Genomic DNA, 24,906 nt, shown 5'->3' with positions numbered 1-24,906 from the left:
TGGCAGGTTTGGCCAGGTAAGGAGTCCTGAATAACTGTGAGAATACTTTTGTCCATGAAGTATCATTCCTGATCAAGAAACCACAGAAAATATACAATGAAAAAGAGATGTTGCTAGATCCCCACTTGGTGGAAATTAGCATGACACCACTGATGACAACGTGCAGCTAAACCAATTTATGTTAACTGGATATGTGATCCTTTGTGTTTACAAGATAGCTTAGAAAAAGCATGTAGCATTGTTGTGTCTTCCTAAAAATACATTACAATGGAGGAGATATTTTTTCTTGCAATTCCATTGCAATTATCTAAAAAAGCACATCTGAAATGTTTTATAGAGTAGCATCACCTGTTACTTTTTATAACTCCCATATAAATACATACATATTCTAAGATGTACAACTATGACCAGTAAAATCTGTGCTGTAGCCCTTATTACAGTTTTCAATCATACCTACACTAAACCCATGTAACTTATTTCAAACAATGAAAACTGACAAAAGACACACAAAATTGCTGAAGAAGCAATGGGAAGCGTTTACATAAGATGCTAACTAGAAACCTCTATTCTGCTGTATCTCCATGTTTCCACTGTTTGACACAATGATGGATTATTTGTTTACTGAACAGCACTGGTGGCCAGAAAATCTGATTTTCATGCATGAAATCCATGAAACCTCAGCCACTGAACAACTTCTTTTACACATGGCAAAGGTCACCTATCAGGGGATTTTCTCACGTTTTTTGTGATTGGTCATGCCTCATTTCCTTCAAGAAAATATGATTTCCCCAAAGTGTGTGCATTTTAAAAGACCCACAAAGACCCAGAAAGTTGTTTCCTCTCTATTTGTGAAAAGCACAAAATATAGAGACTAAACAACAGAGCACGAAAAGCAACTGTTTGTACCTAGAAACCATATTTAATCCTATCATTAAGGAAAGTCATAGAGCTCACCCAGAAAAAAAGGATTCAAAATTAGATACTTAACCGTGCAGACTTGAAAGTATTGTAAAAATGTATTCAATATATTTGATAGATTTTTTTTTCTGTATTGGGAATTGATTATTAGTTTGTACCTAATTTACTCCAGTCCTTTAGCAATGGGAAATCTACATTAGAGAAAAAGATGATGCAGGGACAGGTTTGTATACCTATCATCCAACATGAATAATCATGTTGATTTCTATATTCTTATCTGCCAAAGGTAAAGAGGGAAGGAATTTATAGTTTATGTTATCTTTGCTAGATACAACACATTAGAAGATAGCACTGCATGATGTTTAGCTTATGAGCTCTTCAGGGCAGTGATGTCTCTTACTATGTATTGGTACAGTGCCTTGCACAATGGGTTTCTGATTTGGGGAGTCTCAAGATGCCATTGTAATAATACTAATACTAACAATATGTCTACTAATAATACACTTCTAGAAACACGGCTTGCCTGGCATTTTTATAGGTCACAAACATTACCATACCATGGCTGATTGGTAGATTAATTTTGGAATGTCTATAGTTGCTGACTAATAAATATCTGCACTTCTGCAGTACTTTAATCTATGTATTTTCTATAGTTTACAAGCAGTTAGATGGTTAAAGAAAACTCAGTTTTCTACAACAGATATTTTATGCCTTCCTCTTAAGAATTATTCCCCATTTTATGTTCACTCTTTGAGAGGCATCATTCTTCTGTATAAGTGGCATTCTGTTCTACACATACGATTTAGTATATTGCACCACGTAAAATGACATCATGAAAATATATAACATCTGTTCTGTAACTATCATAGTAACAGTATTACTAATAAGACAGCCCAATAGACAATAGAGTAGTAACAAAAATCCCTAATGCAGAAATATATAAAGCAGGATACACTCTCAAAGAAAATAAAACAAATTATTCCAGTAACTAACAATCCAAAGAGCAATGCAAAATTAATCCAAACAGCAATCATGGCTGCTATTAATTTCTAATAAAATATCAAAGTATAATCAGCTGCACATCAAGATACACACATACACAAACAAACATATTCAGGACAGTTTATGGCTAATGAAGACTGAAGCTCATTCCAAACTGTGTTAATAAAGTGTGCATGTTATTTAAATTCTGATATGGCTTAAAACAACTTTTTAATCTGTGATTTTAGATGAAAATATTCTTATGTTTTATTAATATAGCACCTCTCTAACTTCACTTGGAATATCAATTTCAGTTCTTGGCACCTCTTTGCCAGTCAAATATTGACAAATTGTCATGAGTTCATTGAAAAGCAACAAAAATGATCTGGGAAGGGTGAAGGATTAAAGTGTATTATTATTAAGAAAAAAATAAAAGCTAAATATACAATAGCTAAGGAGGAAAATGATCATTTAAATATATATGGTCTCTTTTTTTCCCCAAATTTTCAAAAAATTGACAAAATTTTCTTCACAGAAGATTTCAAAAAATTTCCATGAAAATGGCTTGCCGTGTTTTGATCAGCTCTGTTACTATGAAGTATTACTAACATAAAAGAGGGAGTAACTAGGCATCATTCGGGCTGAAATTAAGGAAGGGAAAATGTAGGCAGAAGATCTGGGAAAAACCTGACAATGAGATGTATTAGGCTCTGGAATAATGTCTCAAGAAAAAGTGTTGGAAATGCCAGTGCTTGAGTCACTTAAAACTAGACTGGACAAAACCCTTAATAAATGGGCTATGGAGAATAAAACTGCACTAGGAGGGAGGTGAAGTAGATGAGATAATAGATCTCTTACAGAGCTCACTGCTATTATTTGCTAATAATATACAATAGGATGCAGCACTGCTTATCATGGAGCATAAAAACAAACAAACAGATATTTGCCAGGGTCTTTCTGTGCCATTTTGCTTTTTGAGCAGATCAGCACATCATCTTACTAATGACACAACATCTTCCAGGGAGTATACTGACATGACTCTTTCATGATATATGAGTAGATACCATGCCTAGGATTGCCAACCCTGATGTGTTGAACGGAGGTGTGTCTCTCTGTTATGTTAATTTAGCTAGCTTGATTTTGGTTGCCACTCCCGGCAGCCACAATGATTTGTGGGAAATAATTTTGTGTTAAAAATACTTCTTGTGTATTTAAAACTTGTCTGGAATACATATGGTTGTCACTGCCCTGATTTGTCTTGGAAGACAGATAGACATTTTCCATCCAGATTTTCAGAATTAGATTTAGTAATCAAAATAACATTAAGGGAATATTTTTAGCTATCCTCCAAATCATTCCTCGTCCTCTAAGCATTTGGTATGATTGTATAAAGAGCATATTGGTATCATCTGCCTGAGAATACCTATCAGAATTTTTTGGATTTCCTACATTATTTACTGCTGAACCTCTTAACAAAAAAAAAAAAAAAAAGCCACATCAACAAGAAGATAATACTATTGCAGAACACTTATATATTGGCAACGGTTCCGCTTTTCTTTTTTCTCTTTCTTTCTTTTGGAAATTGAATGAGAGTAAAATTTATTTTTGAGCTCATCTTTTCTTCTGGAATTAAAACATTCTGGGGAATTTTGAATTTTAATTTTATCTCCAGTAGAAAATTCCAACAAGAATATGATTTTTTCTGCATTGTGTCACACAATGTGCAGTGAATATTTGCATCACAAACAGTTTTCTTTTTAAGCTGGTCAATTGTACATGCTCTACTTTTGGATTAATTGTTTCACAGGAACATATAATTTTGGATATTATCCCTTTCTATCCAACAAACCATTAACATTTAATATTCAGCCACAGGCGATGGATATAAAATTGTTTACTAATCAAAATAACAAGGCTTTAGTTGTTGCAAGCAGAAATTCATTTCATTTGTAAAGTAGGTCCATTGCAGATCTGGTGAATATTTATTTTCCATCACATCCATATGTTGTCATCGCTGTATGAATTATGAACAATTGTTTCAGTGATTATGGTAGCTCAGTACTAGAGAAAGAAAGGAAAGAAATAGAACAATCCCCATAGAATCAGTCCTTTTATGAATTTGGAAAATAACAAGTAATCATTGCTTTTTATTGTTCATGACAGCTTAAATATAAAAAAAATCAATTACTATGAAACTAGTATCCAGATTAATGTTGAAAATAAACCTGCTGCTTAGGTACCTGCTAACAGAGCATTGATTTTTATTGTTTGAGGGAGGCTGGCTATATTTAATTTCTTTTATTGATTTTTTTGTCCGTAAGCCCCATATTCAATGCATGTGAGATACAATGCAATTTCTTATAGCAAAGTAATGCCAGGCACCAAACTTGTGAATTAATTTTACATGAGTGAGAGCAGAGTTTAGTAATTTGCTGAGTATTTGAGAGCAAAACTAGTAATTTTCCTCTTTATTATTTATAAATATCAAGAGGTCCAGGAGTGGGCATGCTGACGTGGGCCCAAATGAGAAGACCTTGCAGTAATTTCTAATATCTTGACACTGCAGCACCTCATGTCTTATGCCTCATGTACTCTGAATGCCAGCAATGACTGGAGGTTTTGGGGAAGCAGGAAAAAAACAGCTATAATCAGCAAGACTAACAATTGGTTCTCTGAGACTGTGAATTTCAAATCAGAGTACAATTTTCAACAAAAACCGAATGAACAATTGAGAACAACAGATACGCATAGCAATTAACTACCAAAATTACTATTTTGGGGGCTTAACGTAGTCCTATTCAAGATAAAAATGATCTGCATCCATGAGTATATATGAGCAGAATTTTAAGCATTCCTGTGTCAGCAAAATGATGGCAATGTCCTCTTGGTTAAAGAAATGCAAAGGTTTCCATCAAATAAATGTAAAATATGCTAATGTAATGACACAAAAAGGTAGCACGAGAAGTCTGGAGCACTCACTATTACAGTTTAGCTTCTGATATTACTTGTTGTGTCATGGATTTTAACTTTATGGCAGCCCCTCTCCTTGTCTCAGTATGCTAGATAAGGTAGGAGCTCTTTGCAGAGATTGCCTGTTACTTAGATATAGCTCAATAGATGGGTTTCTCAATATCCAGACACTACTTATTTAGCTGTGGTGGAATATGGTGACCTCTGAAAGTGGGTGAGCAAAAATGGACACATCAAGGTACTGTAATCCTCAGAGCCAATTTACTGCAGCAGGTAAAGATCATTCTCCAACTGACTCAAAATAAGGTAGGCAAAGCCTACCCTGCCTACCGAGAGGAGCTTTCATTGCTTAATAAACATATCACGGCTATACCAGGAAAAGCTTGATTACTTCTGGACATTGATCCACCCATGTGCCTTTACCTGCTTGAAGTGGGATGCGGAGGGGCGTGTGGGGGGACAAGAGGGGCAGTATTACTCTGCAGATTCCCAAATTGGTGAACTGTTATAATAAAGAAAAGGGGAAGGAATGTACATAAATTAAAGGAGCTTGGTAGTTTGGGAAGCCCCTTCTTTTCTCATCATCAGATCAAAGGTGCCATAAAATTGCATTCTCTTCCTTTTTCCGTCTTGAATGCTTACATGACTAGAATTTGGGTGGCGGAATAAAATAAAGTCAAACCCTAGTCTTTCAGAACTGTTTTATAAAAGAATTAATGGAGAGATCAGAGTCCGTAGCAGTATTTTTGATTTTGAGCAGCTCATTATGTTTACAGGTATTAATTATTATTAATAATTTGATAACATGGTAGTGCCTAGGCACTGTACAAACATACATATACTTTTAATTCTTACACACCTTGTCAATACTGAAAAGTCTTTAAAGATAAGTGTTTACATTTTAAGCATTCCTGTGTCAGCAAAATGATGGCAATGTCCTCATGGGCTAGTCAAATTCAGTAGTCAGCATAAGTAAAAGTAAAAAAGAAAAATCACCGCCCCATGTGTCATCCACAGCTGAGATCAAGGGTCCAATCATGCAAGCACTCTATGCAGACAGCTCCCATTCAAGACAATCATGTTTCACAGGTACAGCTGGGTATAAACTGATGACAATGGAGTTGCAGCCTGTCAGGGAGAGCATAAACTGACCTGCAGAATTGTATTTACTGGGGATGATGTGAGTGAAGGAACAATCCCAGATTACCTTTCAGATCCCACTTAACATTTGCAAGACTAGAAGTTTAGATTTTTATTTTGGAAACTGAGCAAACTTGATCAGAGTATCATTGAGCCCAGGATGCTATTTTAATGCCATCTTTCAAACACAGTTCTGGTCTGAAAATTAACATATTCTTCATTTTCCAGACTGCTTAAGTGGGAGGACACACAAGCTGTGCAAAATTATCAGAAATTGCACACCAAGCAAATCCAGGTCACCCTGGCCTTATTCAGAGTACGTTCAAGATTTTCAAAGGGATTAAACTTTTTTTTTCTATCAAATGTTATATATATTGTGAACATTATATTGTTTCAACAAAGGCTGGTTAAGTCCACTAAATGTTGATTCCTTCAGAGACTCCTCAAGGAGTGTTAATAGGCTATGAAGCCTTTCATCTGTAGGTTGCAAATACAAACCCATCCAATATCAATAGTGTGAAGGTCCTTATACAGTTGCCATGGACTTCAATAAGAGAAGTTGCTTTCTTTGGATGGATGTTTGGTGAGTTGTGTAAAATGAACTTGTACTATCAGTCCAATGCTTAATATACAGGTGTCTTCCCCAAAGTCACAATTTACATCCTTTCTAAAGATAGGTGAAGAATTGCACTTTTCTACCCTAGAGGAATCCATAGGTATGTCCACACTGAAATATAACGCCCACAGCTGACTCGGGCTCACAAGGTAGACATCTATTTGGGCTGGAATCTGAGCTCTGGGACCCCGTCTCCTTGGGATCCCACCCAAGCCCATATGCCTACATGCAATTTTAAAGCCATCAACCCGAGCCCCGGAACCCTGAGTCAACTGACACAGGCCAGCTGTGGGTGTTTTATTGCAGTATAGGCATACCCCATGGAAAGAGGGCTGAGGCATACCGGTAGGGCTGTGGTTGGAAGCTTGCACAGCTGTTATACCTGATGTTCTTGTTCTGCAAATATCTAGTGGCCTAGAAGGAGCAGACTCACTAAAATATAAAAATGTACAAACAACAAAGCCATGAAATCCTTGATTAATTTAAACAGAGTTTGGTGGAGTCCTTCAACCAGTAAATGGAAGTATTTTACTATTTGTGAATACCATGTATAGACAAGAAATGTGCTTCACCAAATGTTAATTGTCTTGTCTGTGATAACAATTTGTGTTCAAGCAGGTTATTGTTATTATTTATATTGCAGTACTTCCTGGAGGCTCCTAACAGAAATTGGGGACCTATTGTTCCATGCACTGTACACACATATAATGAGAAGATGGACCCTACCCCAAAGTGCCGACAAGGTAACCATATGCTGAGAGAGAATAGTTTAATGCAAGAAACAGACACGCAAGGGAGGGCCAGATGATTGTGAAACCATCATGTTTAGGATAATGTCAGACTTATTAATAAGATAACTTTGTCTTTTGCCATTTTTAGGTGAATGCAACATATGCCATCATATAGAGAAGCCCTTTTCACCCATCATTATTATTATAAATGAATTGGTTACCGGTTTCTTTGCAAGGAAACTGGCCTTTGGATGATTGGCATACGTGCTTGAGAAAGTTCTAAAGGGTAGCTCTATAAAAAGGGAAAATGTTTCATTGAAAACTCACAGGATACTCTCAAGCAAATTACCTACGTTAGGCACACTTCTGAGAACCGTGTGTGTGGGACTTGCAGGTTTGTGCTCATATTGTGGGACCCATGACTTCCAACTGACAGCTTGGTTAGAGTTATGCAGTTATCACATTTTGCATCACTGTCAGAGTATGTTTCAGAATTACAGTGGTCACTAACTGGAGAAATATGGGGTGAAATCCTAGGCTCATTGAAGCTAATGGTAAAACTCCCCTTGGAGTCAATGAAACTAGGATTTCACCCATGGAGACAATATCATTTTAAAATATGCTTCTGGAGTATAAGAAACATGTATTACTTTCTCACCCATGAGACAGTTCATCTTGAGGAGATCAGTATTTTTTTACAGGAGAAGCATGCTAAACTACATAGGCAAATGTTCTTCAGCCTGTTGAGATGCATGTGAGAGATCTCTAGCTTGCCTCACTAAAGGCTAAAACATTGGTCTTCATACCAGCTGTTAAAGGAGATGGGTGGCAAACACAAGATAATTAAAAGGCATTAGAGTCATACTGCAATCAATTAATATCCCCAATGATTATTATCAGAATTACACAGACTTATAAAAAGACATCTGAAAAGAAATATGTTTCCCTTTGGAATTGCCCTAATTGTCAGGGAATTTGAAATAATTCCTAGAGAAGGATACCCTCTAACATCACTGTTCAGTTGTCACCAACACAATCACCATGGCACATTGTGGATGCTGTGCTGTGCTGTACTATCAATATAATAATCAGTATGTTTCTTTCAGGAACAAAATATAAACATTCCAGGAAAGTGCCACAGTGTATGGTTGTTTCCCATGAGGATTTCCCTCCTTCTTCGGTTTTGAAAAGGCATTAGGGGAGGGAGAGAGAGCGAGAACACATTTAGAGATGTCTTAATACTTCACCCCACTTGCTATGAAAGTATACAAGCATATGCATACAGATGCACTTTTCTGTGGCCATTGGCTTTATCCCAGGTTAAGAAGGAAGTTGATTTGTGAGCACATCAAATTGTGAAAGTATTGGCATCATTCCACTATTGAATATTGGTTCATATCCTTACTTACAAATAGTTCATCATAAAACTCAGCCTCCAGCTCACTCCTGAGTGGTTACTCTAAGGGCTTTTCCCTGCAGACTTTCCTGTCCCACCCTCACATCAGAGAGGCACTCAGCCTTTTCTCCTTGCTGAGTCAGGGTGCTGAATAGCTCTACAAGTTCATGTGTGGTCCTAAAACCTGGTGTCCTATTACAGGATACTTTGAGTCAGATCCTCAGCTGGAGTAAATCATTGAAGTTAATGGTGCTGCACTGATTTTCATACCAAGTGTGGATTTACGCCAAAGTGTCAATAAGTATTTATTATCCAGAGAACTGAAGAATCCCTAGCTCAAAGTAAACTAGTTAACTCAAGACTTGACATATCATAGCTCACTCTAAAAGCTTAGAAGAACCAGACCTTTTTAAAACACACCTGGGACTCCCCATAGAGGGGGAATTTCCCTTTGCACTGCACACCCCCATGCTTTCCATTCCTTTTACACTGCCTGAACAGGACAAAGTAAGAAAAGTTGGGTGTGAGACTTTAGCTCACTGGTTCCAACATCTTCTGGTTAACCATTTCTCTATTTTAAGTAGAAATGACATTTGACTTGAAGCTTCCTCTCTGATCCTATCTCATTCTTCCATTAAACGATTTTGTTTCTATTATCATTCTGAAAGATAGATTTTTTCTGAGCTCCATAAGTCAGGAGCTGGGTCAGAGAGGGGGAATAGGATGCTTATGCCAACCAAGAACTGTCAGCAGTGGACCTATTTTCAACAGTTCAATACAAACAAAGTACTGTACTGTGCACAGGGGTTCATTTCTCCTAGCTGTACAATAAAATTGCTCCAGAAATCCAGTCCGATATGTAAGAACTAATCCCAAACTGTATCCTCCTCTTGGCCATTTCCTCTAATTCAACATTTGTGTTGCAACAATGGGTATATGAAGTTATAGATTTAGACATGGAGTCTCTCTTGTCCTCTTTTCTAGGATCACTAGGAACAAGAATCTCTGTGTTTTATTCCCATTGCTTCTGGCATATAAATAGATTTCGTTGGAATGGCTGACAAATCTTACTTCCATTGAACTAAATCCGTCTCTTCTTTTAACAGAAGCTAGAAGAATTTCTACAGTGCTTTGCTGACATTCTACTGCCAGTAGCACAGCGTTTTTAGGTACTTTCTGGCATCTAAGACTAGTTATAAATTTGCTTCAGCAGTATTCTGATGGGGGGAATGGGAGCAAATTTCTCCTGGTGACTCTCTTTGAGGCTGTGAATGACTGATCTAAAGAAATAGGTATCAGACTTCCATGACATTACTCACTGAAAAAAAGGGGAAAAAAAAGTCATAAATCTGTGTTGGACTAATTCTGTCCTTAGACACATAGGTGTAGCTCCCATTAAATTCAGTAGGAATTGCACCAATAAACTAGGGTCTGCATGGTTGGACAAAAGCATCAACTATTAGGAAAAGATGAGTAGCAGATATACCACACTACTTTCTATCTTCCAGAGTTTATGGCCAGTGGATCCATTCTGTGTATGCCACTTCTATGCCCCCTTTTCCTCCACCATTTTTGCCTCATCCCTGTGTCACATAAAGGTAAATTATCAAGATATATGTGGTGGTACTGTCCCAAGTTGCCCCACAACCCATGTTCCATCCACTCATCACAATAGATTGTGTAGCACATCAGGAGGGGGTCTTTCCTTGTCTCTCCTGCATGTTTAGTCAGCACTGAAGTAGTTAATATTATGCTTACAGCATACACACAGCAAAATCAGAATAAACCATAAGTGCATTTGCTGGAAGGTTGTAATGTAACACTACTTTATTTCTTTGAATTCAGAACAATAACACACAAGAACCCAGAAACAAAGAGAGAGAGAGAGAGAGAGAGAAACAAGACTGCTCCCTAAAACAAAGAGGCAAAATTCTACCATTACTGTAGGCTGTCTGTCTGTAACCTGAATTAGATGATGATCACATGCTTCCCTGCAGAGCCCCCTAGCCTGCGAGTCATACTAGGGAACCTCTCTCCTTTCTGCTCTTAAAGAGATAGCTTGTAATTCTAACACAATCCTCAAAACACAACAGCTAACACCGCTAACATTTTAATTGCCTTAATTATGCTTTAGCATTTCAGTGGGATAAATAGGACAGTTCACATCTCTCCCAGCTGTAGTTTCAGGCAGTACACTAAGGGTGGTCTACACTGAAAATTTATATGCATATAGCTACATCTCTCAAGGGATGAAAAATCCTCACCCTTGAGAGTTGTAACTATGCCAACCTAATCCCTGGTGTAGCCCTGGGTCAATAGAACATTCTTCCATCTACCTAGCTGCTGCCTCTTGGGAAGGTGGATTAGCTACAGCAATGGGAGACCCCTTCCCATTGCTGTAGTAAGTTATCTACACTGAAGTGCTACAGCAGCACAGCTGAAGGCATGCTGCTACAGGATTTTAAGTGTAGTCAAAGCCTTTATGAGACATTACTTCATCTGTTAAATCTAATTCACATTTGGACATTATCTTTGCCACCATAAGGGCTAGAGACTTTGTTTCTTTGTTTCTTTGTTTTTGTTTGTTTTCATTTGTTGAAAGATTGGATTTGAAGGACAGGATGGCAGCCATGAGGGAAAAGCACCAAGTTTCTGACACGGTGCAACCCACTGGTGTCCCAGAGCCCCAAAGGATCTTTCTACCAACTCATACTGATGGATGGAGAGACCCTGTGCATCACCTTTCCGCTGTCTGCCATATGTTCTGTTGCATTTTGTGCTTTGCATGACTACATTTAGGTGGGGAAGGGGATTTGCCCCTTATTCAGTATGACAGCTTGAATTAGTATCCAGTTCATAAAGGATTTTAGGCTTTCATGACAAGATTGTAAAGAATCATGCTTCCAGCAATGTGAACAATCAGAGGGCCATCTCTATTGTGAGAAGGAAAATGTACTAATTTTAACTGTGACTATTGTAGGCTGTGTGGTGTATCATTATCACCAACCAACATCTGTGCAATTGGATCCTGCATGACGCTGGTGTTCCACATCTCACATGCAAGTAGCTTTAAAGAGGAATGAAATGGGATTTGGGTCAGAAATCCCCTGAGGAGGAAGAGTCTCTCCAGCCAATTCTCCAAAACATTGCCTACAGGCATCCCAGTACGAAAGAGAAAGATAAGAACCAAAATAAAGCAGCAGAAACAAAAGTCTCTATATCTTTTTAAAAATATATGTTTGACCTGATCTCCCTGTTATTATGTGCTCTGTACATTGGCAGTTAGACACCAGCAGCTGTCAGATAAGCTTTTATATATATATATATATATATATATATATATATATATATATATATATATATATATATATATATATATATGGGGCAGTGATATACATTGTAACATGACCAGCAAATATATTCTACTATTTCAGTAAAGTTTTCCATTTCCTGTTCAGAAAAAGCACCCTTCCATTGGCAAGGAAGGAGGGAATGGGATAATAATACCTAGGACGAAATTCTGGCCCCAGTGAAGTCAATAGCAAAACTTCCATTGTCTTTGATAGGGCCAGGATTCCCGCACTCCTTCAGTATTTATACAATGTTTTTCATCATCAACAAATTTTAGAAACCTTAAATAGTTAACAAACAACACCTTTGATGGTTATGTGTCTATCTGGTCTCCATTACCATAGTATTTGAGCTCCTCACAATATTGAAGGCATTTAGCTTCATAACACCCCAGTGCTACTCCATTTTACAGATGTGGCCCTCAGACTTAGAAAGGGTAAGTGACTAAATCACTCAGGAAGCCTGTGAAAGAGCAAGGAATGGAACCTCAGGTCTCCCAAACCCAGAGCTAGCTCCCTAATTCCTGGACTCTTTTTACAGTTGAGGAGACTGAGTCACAAAGGGTAAAGAATTTGTCACAGTCTGTCTTGTGAGTCAATGGCAGAACTGGGAATACAGCCCAAGAGCTCTGACTTCTAGTCCAGTGAAAATAATGTCAATTTGGATACCCAGCACTAGACCTACTCTCCAGTGATTCACTCAGGGATGGGGGAGTGAGGCATGCATAAGTGATCTAATTCACAAACACTGCGTGAGTGAACATTGCTGAAGTCATGTTGAGTAATTATGAATGTCCAGTAAAAAATAACCTATAGTGGTGGTGCTTTGATACACAGAAGAAACAAGCTTGTAAGAAAGACAAAGCGATAAAGTGCAGACATATGGTATGGGGGTGGAAGAAATGTAAGGGAAGCACAATATTTTTAGGATTGTACATTTCTCTTTTATTAAGACATCACATCTTGAATCTCCTAACAATACAATGTAAAGAGGCTTGAAATCATTTTATCCTACTAAGCCTAGCTGTCTGTTCAATTATCATCATAAAAAGAAATGGCTTTTGTTCTGCAGTTCAGTGCAGTTGGTTGCCAATAATTACCTTTATGTCTCCTTTTAGTTCTCTAGTCTACAGAGAAGATCACAGTGCCTGTAGAGTTTACATTCCTTTAAAAGTTCAATACTGTTTTAACAGATAACAATTTAGCCCAATGTTTGTGGCATATCTTACAACTTGTTGGACTCCTTTTGGCTTTACCTAATATGGGCAGCAGTTCATCACATTTGCACCTCAGAAGCAATTGTTATCCATCCATGTGTGAAAACAGAAATGTCTATTGACATTAAATTGCTCAGGATCATCATAGGTTGTTAAGAAAGAAATCTCAACATTTTGGTTGAAGGAGAGTCGTTGCCTTTCACCTCACATAGCTGTGCTAAATTCAAAATGCCATCCAAAGGTTTTTTTAAGCTCTGGACAAGGATTCAAAATGTGTCCTCCCCAGTTCAAGGAAAAATAAGCTCCCTAATTGTGTTAAAAAAAAGAAATTACAAAGTTCTTTGTCATTTATTTGTTACTTAATTTAAGACACCATATAGGAAGATGAAAAATAGCATGGTAACAGAGGAGAAGGTATTTGTATTTGTATGTGTATTTGTATTGGTATTTATAGAGGCTTGTAGGGGCAGTGTTCTGGGAGAGAAGCTGAATCCTGATTAGGGGGCGGGGCTTCTCTGACTAGGGGTCCTATAAAAGTAGCCAGCCAGTCAGGCAGCAGCACAGGAGCCGGCAAAAGTTTGCGGGGAAGACTAAGAGTCAGGCAAAGGAACAGACAGGCTAGTGAAGGGAGTGTTGTTAGAGGGCTTATTCCTTCACCCACTTACTTCCCTGGTCCTTCTCACATGAACAGAGAGCAACAATACCCGAAGTCCAAAGGTGCAAACAATTCGATGTTTATTGGGGTGAACTTCCAGCAGGCCTGATTCCAGTTTCCTTCCTTAGTATCCTCCTTCCCAGCTCTGACACCACAGAGCCTTACACCTGTGTCTCTGTTCCCATTCCTACCCTTAGCCAAACATGATTCCAACTTCCTTACTCCCATTCCCTGTTCCCATTTCCCCCTTTAGCAAAACATGATTCCAATTTTCTTACCCCCATTCCCTGTTCCCATCTCACACACCCACATGCCCACCCCCACCCACACCCAGTCACTTCCTCATTGACTACAGATTATATAGTAAAACTTGAGTTCTGCTTAGCTATACCTTAACCAATCATTTTCCTGAAATTTAACTAACCAATCCTAACATATTGTAACATGATTATGTAACCAATTATATCCCACCACCTTAATTAGTTTACACCCAGCAAAATTAATTATACAGCAGACAGGAACAATCACAAAACCAGACAGAGATTATACAGACAAACAACAGCAAAGTGGGAACTATAATGACAAGACAATACAGAAGTGAGGATTTCACATCCCAGCTATTGATAAGTGAATTCTTGCCAGACAGGATGCTATCAAACTAAGTTTCCTTTTACATTTTCTAGGCACTTCCCTTTCTCTGGAGGTGATAGGAACTATCAGGACAGGATTGTATTCCTAACAGCCGAATAGCACCTTATTTCAGTGTGACTAGTTTGGAATGTGAGGATGTGACTGTTTGCTTCCCAGCTTATGGCTGCCTCTGCTGCTTAGCCAAAGGCCTTAGCCTAAGAATAGGGCCTCAGACTGTCACAGTAAGAGAAGGCCCTTACACCAGCAGACAGTGATTTTGATTCTTTCTTTTATACCTCTATCACTAGCCAAGTGATAAGAATACACCTAAATTCTTAGAGTATAGGCCTTTACAGACAGGCCTGAATATCTATATCCTAACAAGTGTGTGGTATTCTGGTAGTGTTTTTGTGCTCGTTGGGGGTTTGTTTTGTTGTGGGTTGGTGTTTTGGTTTGGTTTGTGTTTCGCAGACTAACAGGACTTAGGTGAGAAGGCTATGATAGATACAGAGGCAGCAGTGGTAGTGACCCAAGTAGTGGAAGACACAATGAAGATGACTAGATGTAGAAGCTGTGGCATGTACATGATCCTGGAGGGGGTACCTGAAAATAATTTCATCTGCATGAAGTGCCGCCTGTTAGAGCTGATGGAAGAGAAGATCCTAGGATTAGAGATACAGGTGGAGACTCTGGTTGAGTTTAGAAGGAGGTTCGAGCAGATGATGGAGCAAAGACATGAGGAGGCTGAAGGAAAAGCTCAGACTTGCAGATGGAAGCAGGACTGAATAATTCTGAGGGGAAACTGCTGTGTGAGGAAAGTGGACAGTGGAAGCATGTGACTAAGAGAATCAGGAAGAGGAAAAGACGGGGCAGTGAAGGAGAAACAGAGCTCAGGAACAGGTTTGTGGCATTGGAAAATGAAGAAGGGGCTCAGCAGGTGGTCACTGAAGGTGAGAGGGCAAGGAAGAAGAGAAGAGCAGATAGTCCTATTGGAAGAGGGCAAGAGTCAATGGAGATAACAACACCAAATATGAGCCCCAGGAGGATATGGGATAGGTTGCAGAGGATTGCAAGGCACAATAGGAATCGAGAGGACTTGCAGCCAGATGGAAAAGGGGATAGACTGGAGAATCGCACCATTGCCAGGAAAAAGCACGTCTACGTGATTGGGGACTTATTACTAAGAATAGACAGGCCTGTAACAAGGGCTTTTCCAGATAACAGAAGGTTGTGCTGTCTGCTGGGTGCTAAGATATGGGATGTGGACCACAGGCTGAAGAGGATCCTAACAGGAGCAGGAAAGAATCCATTGATTATCCTTCATGTGGGAACAAATACTAGATTCTCACTGGAACGTATCAAGGGAGACTATGCCAGGCTGGGGAAGACGCTAACGGAAATTGAGGTTCAGGTGATCTTCATTGGGATTCTGCCTATTCCTAGAGAAGGGCAACAAAGGTGTGACAAGATTATGATGCTCAACAGATGGCTCAGGCAGTGGTGATATAAGGAGGGCTTTGGGATGTATGGCCACTGGGAAGCATTCATGGACAGAGGACTGTTCTCTCAGGATGGACTTCACCTGAGTAAGGAGGGAAATAGACTTCTAGGGTGGAGGATGGTACAACTGATCAAGAGAGCTTTTAACTAGGAATTCGAGGGAGATGGTTGGGAAATGTCCAGGTAATCTCCACGCCAGTTATTCTCTTTGAGAAGGAAGAAAACGAAGTAGGAAAGGATACAGCTGTGGGTAGGAGAATGGACATAAGGAAGGAGGGCAGTGTACATACCAATCTAATAGGTAATATTGGGGGTAGAATGTCTGTGCTCAATCGGGTAAAGAATGTGAGCGAAGCCAAATGGCAAAAATTAAGATGTTTGTACACTAATGCGAGGAGCCTAGGTAAAAAAATGGAGGAACTAGAGCTACTAGTGTAGGAAGTGAAACCAGATATTATAGGGATAACAGAAACATTGTGGAATAGTAGTCATGACTGGATTACGGGTATTGAAGGGTGTGTGCTGTTTAGGAAAGAGAGAAATAAAGGCAAAGATGGTGGAGTAGTATTGTATATCAATGATGAGGTAGACTGTAAAGAAATAAGAAGTGATGGAATGGATAAGACAGAGTCTGTCTGGGCAAAAATCACATTAGGGAAGAAAGCTACTAGAGCCTGCCCTGGGATAGTGCTTGGGGTGTGATATAGACCGCCGGGATCTGATGTGGATATGGAAAGAGACCTATTTAATGTTTTTAAAGAAGTAAATACTAATGGGAATTGTGTTATCATTGTAGACTTTAACTTCCCAGATATAGACTGGAGGACAAGTGCTAGTAATAATAATAGGGCTCAGATTTTCCTGGATACGATAGCTGATGGATTCCTTCACCAAATAGTTGCTGAACCGACAAGAGGGGATGCCATTTTAGATTTGGTTTTGGTGAGCAGTGAGGACCTCATAGAAGAAATGATTGTAGGGGACAACCTTGGTTGGAGCAATCATGAGCTAATTCAGTTCAAACTAAATGGAAGGATAAACAAAAATAGATCTGTGACTAGGGTTTTTGATTTCAAAAAGGCTAACTTTAAAAAATTAAATAAATTACTTAGGGAAGTGGATTGGACTGAAAAACTTGTGGATCTAAAGGTGGAGGAGGCCTGGAATTACTTCAAGTCAAAGTTGCAGAACTATCAGAAGCCTGCATCCCAAGAAAGGGGAAAAAATTCAAAGGTAGGAGTTGTAGACCAATCTGGATGAGCAAGCATCTCAGAGAGGTGATTAAGAAAAAGCAGAAAGCCTACAAGGAGTGGAATATGGGAGGGATTAGCAAGGAAAGCTACCTTACTGAGGTCAGAACATGTAGGGATAAAATGAGAAAGGCCAAAAGCAACGTAGAGTTGGACCTTGCAAAGGAAATTAAAAGCAACAATAAAATGTTCTATAGCCATATAAATAATGTAAGCAGAGTCAAGAAGAGCTCCACCCTGGCATCTGGTGGTGAGTTGTGGCAAGTTGTGGAAAACAACTCCAGGGGTTGATCTCATTTGCATAGGCACACCCACCCCGCCTAGCATGAGCCCGTAGCTGCCCAAATGGTCAATTTGGCTGCTGTGAGATCCCCAGTTTCTCTGTTATTGGGGCAGGAAGAATAAATTTTTATTATCCTGATTATGTGAATCAAGGACAGTGGAACTGTCCTTGGCCTTTTGTTATGATGGAGGGACTCGCCATCAACTAAGTAGCACTCGCTAGGCAAGGGACATGGGTTCCAAAATGCAGTTAATTGAGAGAGGATGGGGACAGGTATTAATACTTGGTGGTATGGGCTCCCTGGGAAGGGCACTACATGCTAATTGCACTTCCTTCTCCCTCCAGTGTTGAATGTCAGGGCTAATTTTGATTCCCTTAGGAGTCTAGGTACAGGCTGCTGAGCTGAATTCACTTTGGGCCAGTGGTGCACCAGCATTGAGGCTCCCCTACTACAAGCTGAAATCACAAAAGAGCTAAAGTTACTAAGAGCTGAAATCACTGAGTGTTGTGTTAAGTAGTGGGGGAGCCTGAAGATATATTGCGGAGCAGCTCATGGGACAGCTGGCAGAGCGGAGTGGCTGGTGGAGCGGAGTAGTTTGAGGGATGGCTGGAGCAGCTCACTGGGGGCTGGCAGAGCAGAGAGATTCATTAGACGGCTGGTAGAGCAGGGTGGAGCGGAGAAGAGCGGAGCCCCATGGAGAGGTGGGGCAATTGGCTTTGGACCACATAAGGTGCCCCTTAACCTTCCCACCTCCACCCAGGTTGGGAGGTAAAACTCTGCAGATAAATTTTCAAACTCTGGGGCTACACTAATCAGGGGCAGAGACTTTTGGGTTGTTGGACTTTTGGGACTTTGGGTGACTTTTGGGTTGCTGGACTCAAGAATCAAAGGGAAAGGACACGTCTCAATTTGCTTGGGATGGGTTTTTGCTCATGGATTGTGTTATGAATCCTGTTGGTGGTGTTCCCCCAACATAATGCCACATTGTTTCTTTCTGTTATTAAAAGACTTTTGCTACACTCAGACTCGGTGCTTGAGAGAGGGGAAGTATTGCCTCCTAGAGGTGCCCAGCGGGGATGATATATATTTGTCCCAGGTCACTGGGTGGGGGATCTGTACGGGGAGACTTTGGCAAACCAGTAAAGTGCCTGAAACCACTATGGCTTATTGCTACAAGCAGCCAAGTCAGCAGGCTGTAAATTAGCCAAGTCAGCAGGCTTAGCTTAACCAAGGCAGGAGGGGAGGGGGTTTTTGGGTGCCACAAAGAGGGCAGCTTGACCCTGCATCCTTCCTGATAAGAATTGTGTTGAAGTTGCTGATACATGCATCTTAGAAGAGCAGGACGTGCCCCAGGAATGTCTATTGGGGCCTCAAGGCTGCAAACTCTGGAAAAACTCACACCTGGTTAATCAATAATCAGAAAGAACCTCTCGCTTGACCATTGAAACTGCTTACTTAAGAAGTTTGCTTTAAGGGACATGTCATTCTATTACTAATGTATAAATAAGGGTGGAAAGTTTGAGGTAGTGGGACTCTTCAGGACTGGACTCTCCCTCTGGATGCATCTTGTGTTCTCCACTAGCAGACGGGCTGCCGCTGTGCCACTCGAGAGCCACACTCAGCTTTGGTAATTATCAAGGGTTGCGGGTGTTTTACTAACCTGTTGCAGACATGTGTATAAGTGCTTGAGACTAAGTAAAGTTTAGCTTTAAGTGAAAGCACTCTTGTGTTGTCCTGTTTGTGCCAGCCATCTATCGGTTGGATGGCCTTGTCTTCCCTGATTTATTTCCTGACACCACCTCACACAGAGTAAAAGTTACCAAGAGCTTTGGAGTGAAAGAACCCCAGGTAACAGCTCGAGCCGGTTTTGCATTGTGTTATTGGAATGGAACCCCTAGATACTGAACCCGGCCCTTGTTGCTGCCAACTCTGACGGGCAGAAGGGTTACAATAAGAAGAAAACAAAGAAAGAAGAAGTGGGACCGCTTAACACTGAGGATGGAGTGGAGGTTAAGGATAATCTAGGTATGGCTCAATATCTAAACAAATACTTTGCCTCAGTCTTTAACAAGGCTAATGAGGACCTTAGGGATAATGGTAGGACGACAAATGGGAATGAGGATATGGAGGTAGATATTGCCACATCCTAGGTAGAAGCCAAACTCAAACAGCTTAATGGGACTTAATCGGGAGGCCCGGATAATCTTCATCCAAGAATATTAAAGGAACTGACATATGAAATTGCAAGCCTATTAGCAAGAATTTGTAATGAATATGTAAACTCAGGGGGTGTACTGTATGACTGGAGAATTGCTAACATAGTTCCTATTTTTAAGAAAGGTAAAAAAAGCGATCCGGGTAACTACAGGCTTGTTAGTTTGACATATGTAGTATGCAAGGTCTTGGAAAATATTTTGAAGGAGAAAGTAGTTAAGGACATTGAGGTCAATGGTAACTGGGACAAAATACAACATGGCTTTACAAAAGGTAGATCATGTCAAATCAACCTGATCTCCTTCTTTGAGAAGGTAACAGATTTTTTTAGACAAAGGGAAGGCAGTGGATCTAATTTACCTCAATTTCAGTAAGGCATTTGATACTGTTCCACATGGAGAATTTTTAGTTAAATTGGAAAAGATGGGGGTCAATATGAAAATTGAAAGCTGGATAAGAAACTGGTTAAAGGGGAGACTACAGTGGGTCACACTGAAAGGTGAACTGTCAGACTGGAAGGAGGTTACTAGTGGAGTTCCTCAGCAATCGGTTTGGGGACCAATCTTATTTAATTTTTTTATTACTGACCTTGGCACAAAAAGTGGGAATGTGCTAATAAAGTTTGCGGATGACACAAAGCTGGGAGGTATTGCCAATACAGAGAAGGACTGGGATATCATACAGGAAGAACTGAATGACCTTGTAAACTGAAGTAATAGTAATAGGATGAAATTTAATAGTGAAAAGTGCAAGGTCATGCATTTAGGGATTAATAACAAGAATTTCTGTTATAAACTGGCGATGCATTACTTGGAAGTAACAGATGAGGAGAAGGACCTCAGAGTATTGTTTGATCACAGGATGACTATGAGCCTCCAATGTGATATTGCCGTGAAAAAAGCTAATGCGGTCTTGGAATGCATCAGGCAAGGTATGTCCAGTAGACATAAGGAGGTTTTAGTACTGTTATACAAGGCACTGGTGAGACCTCACATGGACTACTGTGTGCAGTTCTGGTCTCCCATGTATAAGAAGGATGAATTCAAACTGGAAGAGGTACAGAGAAGGGCTACTAGGATGATCTGAGGAATGGAAAACCTGTCTTATGAAAGGAGACTGAATGAGCTTGGCTTGTTTAGAATCATAGAATCATAGAATATCAGGGTTGGAAGGGACCTCAGGAGGTCATCTAGTCCAACCCCCTGCTCAAAAGCAGGACCCATACCCAATTAAATCATCCCAGCCAGGGCTTTGTCAAGCCTGACCTTAAAAACTTCTAAGGAAGGAGATTCCACCACCTCCCTAGGCAACGCATTCCAGTGTTTCACCACCCTCATAGTGAAAAAGTTTTTCCTAATATCCAACCTAAACCTTCCCCACTGCAACTTGAGACCATTACTCCTTGTCCTGTCCTCTTCCACCACTGAGAATAGTCTAGAACCATCCTCTCTGGAACTACCTCTCAGGTAGTTGAAAGCAGCTATCAAATCCCCCCTCATTCTTCTCTTCTGCAGACTAAACAATCCCAGTTCCCTCAGCCTCTCCTCATAACTCATGTGTTCCAGACCCCTAATCATTTTTGTTGCCCTTCGCTAACTAAAAGAAGGCTGAGAGGAGATATGATTGCTATCTATAAATATATCAGAGGGATAAATGCCATGGAGGGAGAAGAATTATTTAAGCTCAGTACCAATGTGGACATAAGAACAAATGGACATAAACTGGCCATCAGGAAGTTTGGACTTGAAATTAGAAGGTTTCTAACCATCAGAAGAGTGAAGTTCTGGAACAGCCTTCCAAGGGAAGCAGTGGGGGCAAAAGACATATCTGGCTTCAAGACAAAGCTTAATAAGTTTATGGAAGAGATGATATGATGGGATAGCCTAATTTTGGCAATTATTTGATCTTCTACTACTAGCAGTAGATGTGCCCAATGGCCTGTGGTGGGATTTTAGATGGGGTGGAATCTGAGTTACTACAGAGAATTCTTTCCTGGGTGTCTGGCTGGTGAGTCTTGCCCACATGCTCAGGGTTTAGCTGATCGCCATATTTGGGGTCGGGAAGGAATTTCCCCCCAGGGCAGATTGGCAGAGGCCCTGGGGGTTTTTCTCCTTCCTCTGCAGCGTGGGGCACAGGTCACTTGCTGGAGATTCTCTGCACCTTGAAATCTTTAAACCACAATCTGAGGACTTCAGTAGCTCAGACATAAGTTAGGGATTTGTTACAGGAGTTGGTGGGTGAGATTCCATGGCCTGCGTTGTGCAGGAGGTCAGACTAGACAATCATAATGGTCCCTTCTGACCTTAAAGGCTATGATTCTACGAGACAATATTTGAAGCAAAATGTATATTAAAAGGTAGTGATGTGAAATGATTTTAATATGTATAGATAGATCATCTGTACATATATATGTATTGTATGTATTTAAAATATTGCCTCAGTATCCCAAGTGTGATCTTATCATTTAAAAAAATAAACCCTTAAAATATTCAATATACAAAGAAATAAAATTATAATATTGACTCCATTCTGTTGACAGCTTTCAAATTTTCAAATTTCAAATTACAAAAACAAATCAAAACAAAAAGCAACTCCAGAATATTTATATTTATCATTATGGTAAACAGTTTGCACTTCAGTAGGTGACAAGATAGGCAAAATGATGAAAGTATGATATGTATTAAAACAACCAAAATGATATAATAAAATGGTCAACATGTATTTTTAATATAATCCCATATTGGATAAAAAAAACATTTTTCTCCAGGCTAATATGACTTTAAAGACAGAATCTTTTTTTCATTTTCTTCACTGCTCAGAATTACAGTAAACATACTAAAATAAGCTTACAAGTAAGAGGTGCTACTAAAAATATTTCATGACGAATTTGGTATTAACAAGCCTTTTCCCCTACAGTGAAATTGTAGATCTAGGACTACTTAAATGAGGAAAGTGATAAGCAAATTCTGTGAACTAACAAGAACATATGAAGGTCTTAATTCAAAGCATATTGAAGTATATGAAAAAGACAAGTTGAAAATATGTCAGAAAATGAAGGACTTAACATATTAAAACAATATAATGAACATAGGTCTCAGATACTTTTACATACATTGAAAACAGTGAATATAAATCTACAATAGAGCAACTATAAAAGCAGTACATAAAAGGGAGTATTTAAAGATTAAGGGCGAAATGCTGACCCCATTGAAGTCAATGGGAGCTTGATGACTGAATTCAGCAGAGTCAGGATTTCACTGTAGCAGTACAGTAGCTAGAACGTTATAGATTTATGAGTATTGTAAAAGTCTTCTTGCCCACTGGAGTGAGATGAGGACGAGTTGGAGTGAGATGAGGACGAGTTGGAGTGGGATGAGGACGAGAAGTTGTTTTGAAAGGTGAGTAAAATATCATTAGGTTTATTTCATTATCAGCCTTCATCATGGAAAAGGATTGCGAGAGCAGATTTCATCCTTGGCTGATAATTCATCATGATAACTTGACAAGGCAAAATGGAGTTTATATATAGAAAAACATATACACAGAGCAATACTGCAGCCCCGTCACAATAGGCAAACCTCATACACCCCTCCACCCACGTGGCCTTAACCAAAGCATTAAGCATTATATCCAAGGCCATGTCTACTCAGTGGCAAGCTGGACCTAAAATTTACTTGAAGATTTTTGTGGCACTTTAGTGCTCCAGGCTAGATAATGCTTCAAAGGGGGCTGCATGCAGTATGCTGAGCAGCTTCAGTTATTCTACCGATATAACAAGTGTAGACTGTGCTCCCACAGCATTGTTTCACAGTTGCAAACTAGTGCCTGGAGACAGTTTCCCATGAACACAGACATGCCCCTGCCCATGTCATTGTTCTCAAAGGCACTGGCCATCCTCTGGCTTTGCATACCATGAGCACAACCATGCACCTCTCTGTAGCTGGAGGTAAACTAGAGGTAGGGAAGAGACTCCCTGAGCCATCTCAGTCCTTTCAGTGCTTTGAGAGAAAGCAGATATGATTTATTCATTTCCATAACATAAAAGGAATAAAACGAATATGGAAATATGTAGAGATTAATTTCTCTCAGAGAGTGTAACTTTACCCCATATAAGGAAAACAGAAAGGATAAGAAAAGAATTACTGAGCAGAGTCTGTGCACAGCCAAACACCCCTTGTGACCAGAATAGTTTTTCCTCTTTGATGACTGGTTTATGATTTTATTTGTGACAATTCCAAGGAACATGAGCTACCTCTCTACTTTGTATATAGGGGTAAAATATTCATGCAGTAGTTCCTCAGGGTCAGATTCTGCCACCCTCACACACCCCAGTTCGTACTTTACAAATAGTCTTATTTTCTTCACTGTCTGTGGGAGTAAATAGATATGTGTGTGAAAAGAAAAGGAGTACTTGTGGCACCTTAGAGACTAACCAATTTATTTGAGCATAAGCTTTTGTGAGCTACAGCTCACTTCATCGGATGCATACTGTGAAAAGTGTAGAAGATCTTTCTTTATTTGTGTATAAAGATTTTCTACACTTTCCACAGTATGCATCCGATAAAGTGAGCTGTAGCTCACAAAAGCTTATGCTCAAATAAATTGGTTAGTCTCTAAGGTGCCACAAGTACTCCTTTTCTTTTTGCGAATACAGACTAACACGGCTGTTACTCTGAAACTAGATATGTGTGTGTTACTCACACTTTGCTCAGCACCACTAAGTCTCTGCCTTCCTCTCCCTCTCCCCCAGTAGCCTCAGAAGTGGGGAGGCTTTGTCGAAACCAGCAGGGGAAAGAAAAACCCCAGCCCTTTTAAGAATTGCACCCCTCCTCCACCCCCTTGGCTTTGAGGAGGGAAGGAGTGGGACTCTGGCTGATTGCTTGGACAGAAGGGTGTCTCCCTATTGGCTCCCATGCACTCAAGGGGAGGGCTGATAAACCTTCCCCCCCAGGGCGCACTATTCTGCTCTGGGTAGAAAAACTCAACTCTCCCACTTCTTGGGATTAAAGTAGGACCAGATCTGGGGCCTTGCTGGGGGCATTGTGGTAGTTATC

The 24,906-nt window shown here is 39.8% G+C and overlaps 1 long non-coding RNA gene across 2 annotated transcripts in view; it reads left to right on the top strand.

Annotated features, from left to right (window-relative positions):
• The window catches only part of LOC142071534 (uncharacterized), a 201,809-nt gene that overhangs the window by 70,862 nt on the left and 106,041 nt on the right, over positions 1-24,906 (top strand). For both annotated transcript variants that reach the window (XR_012667613.1, XR_012667614.1), the window contains exon 4: positions 7,269-7,368. This is a non-coding gene — a long non-coding RNA (uncharacterized LOC142071534). The remainder of the gene's footprint in view (positions 1-7,268; positions 7,369-24,906) is intronic.

This window comes from Caretta caretta, chromosome 3, assembly GCF_965140235.1.
Source record: "Caretta caretta isolate rCarCar2 chromosome 3, rCarCar1.hap1, whole genome shotgun sequence".
In the NCBI taxonomy this organism is placed as follows: domain Eukaryota; kingdom Metazoa; phylum Chordata; order Testudines; family Cheloniidae; genus Caretta; species Caretta caretta.
This window is presented reverse-complemented; position numbering and strand designations above follow the sequence as displayed.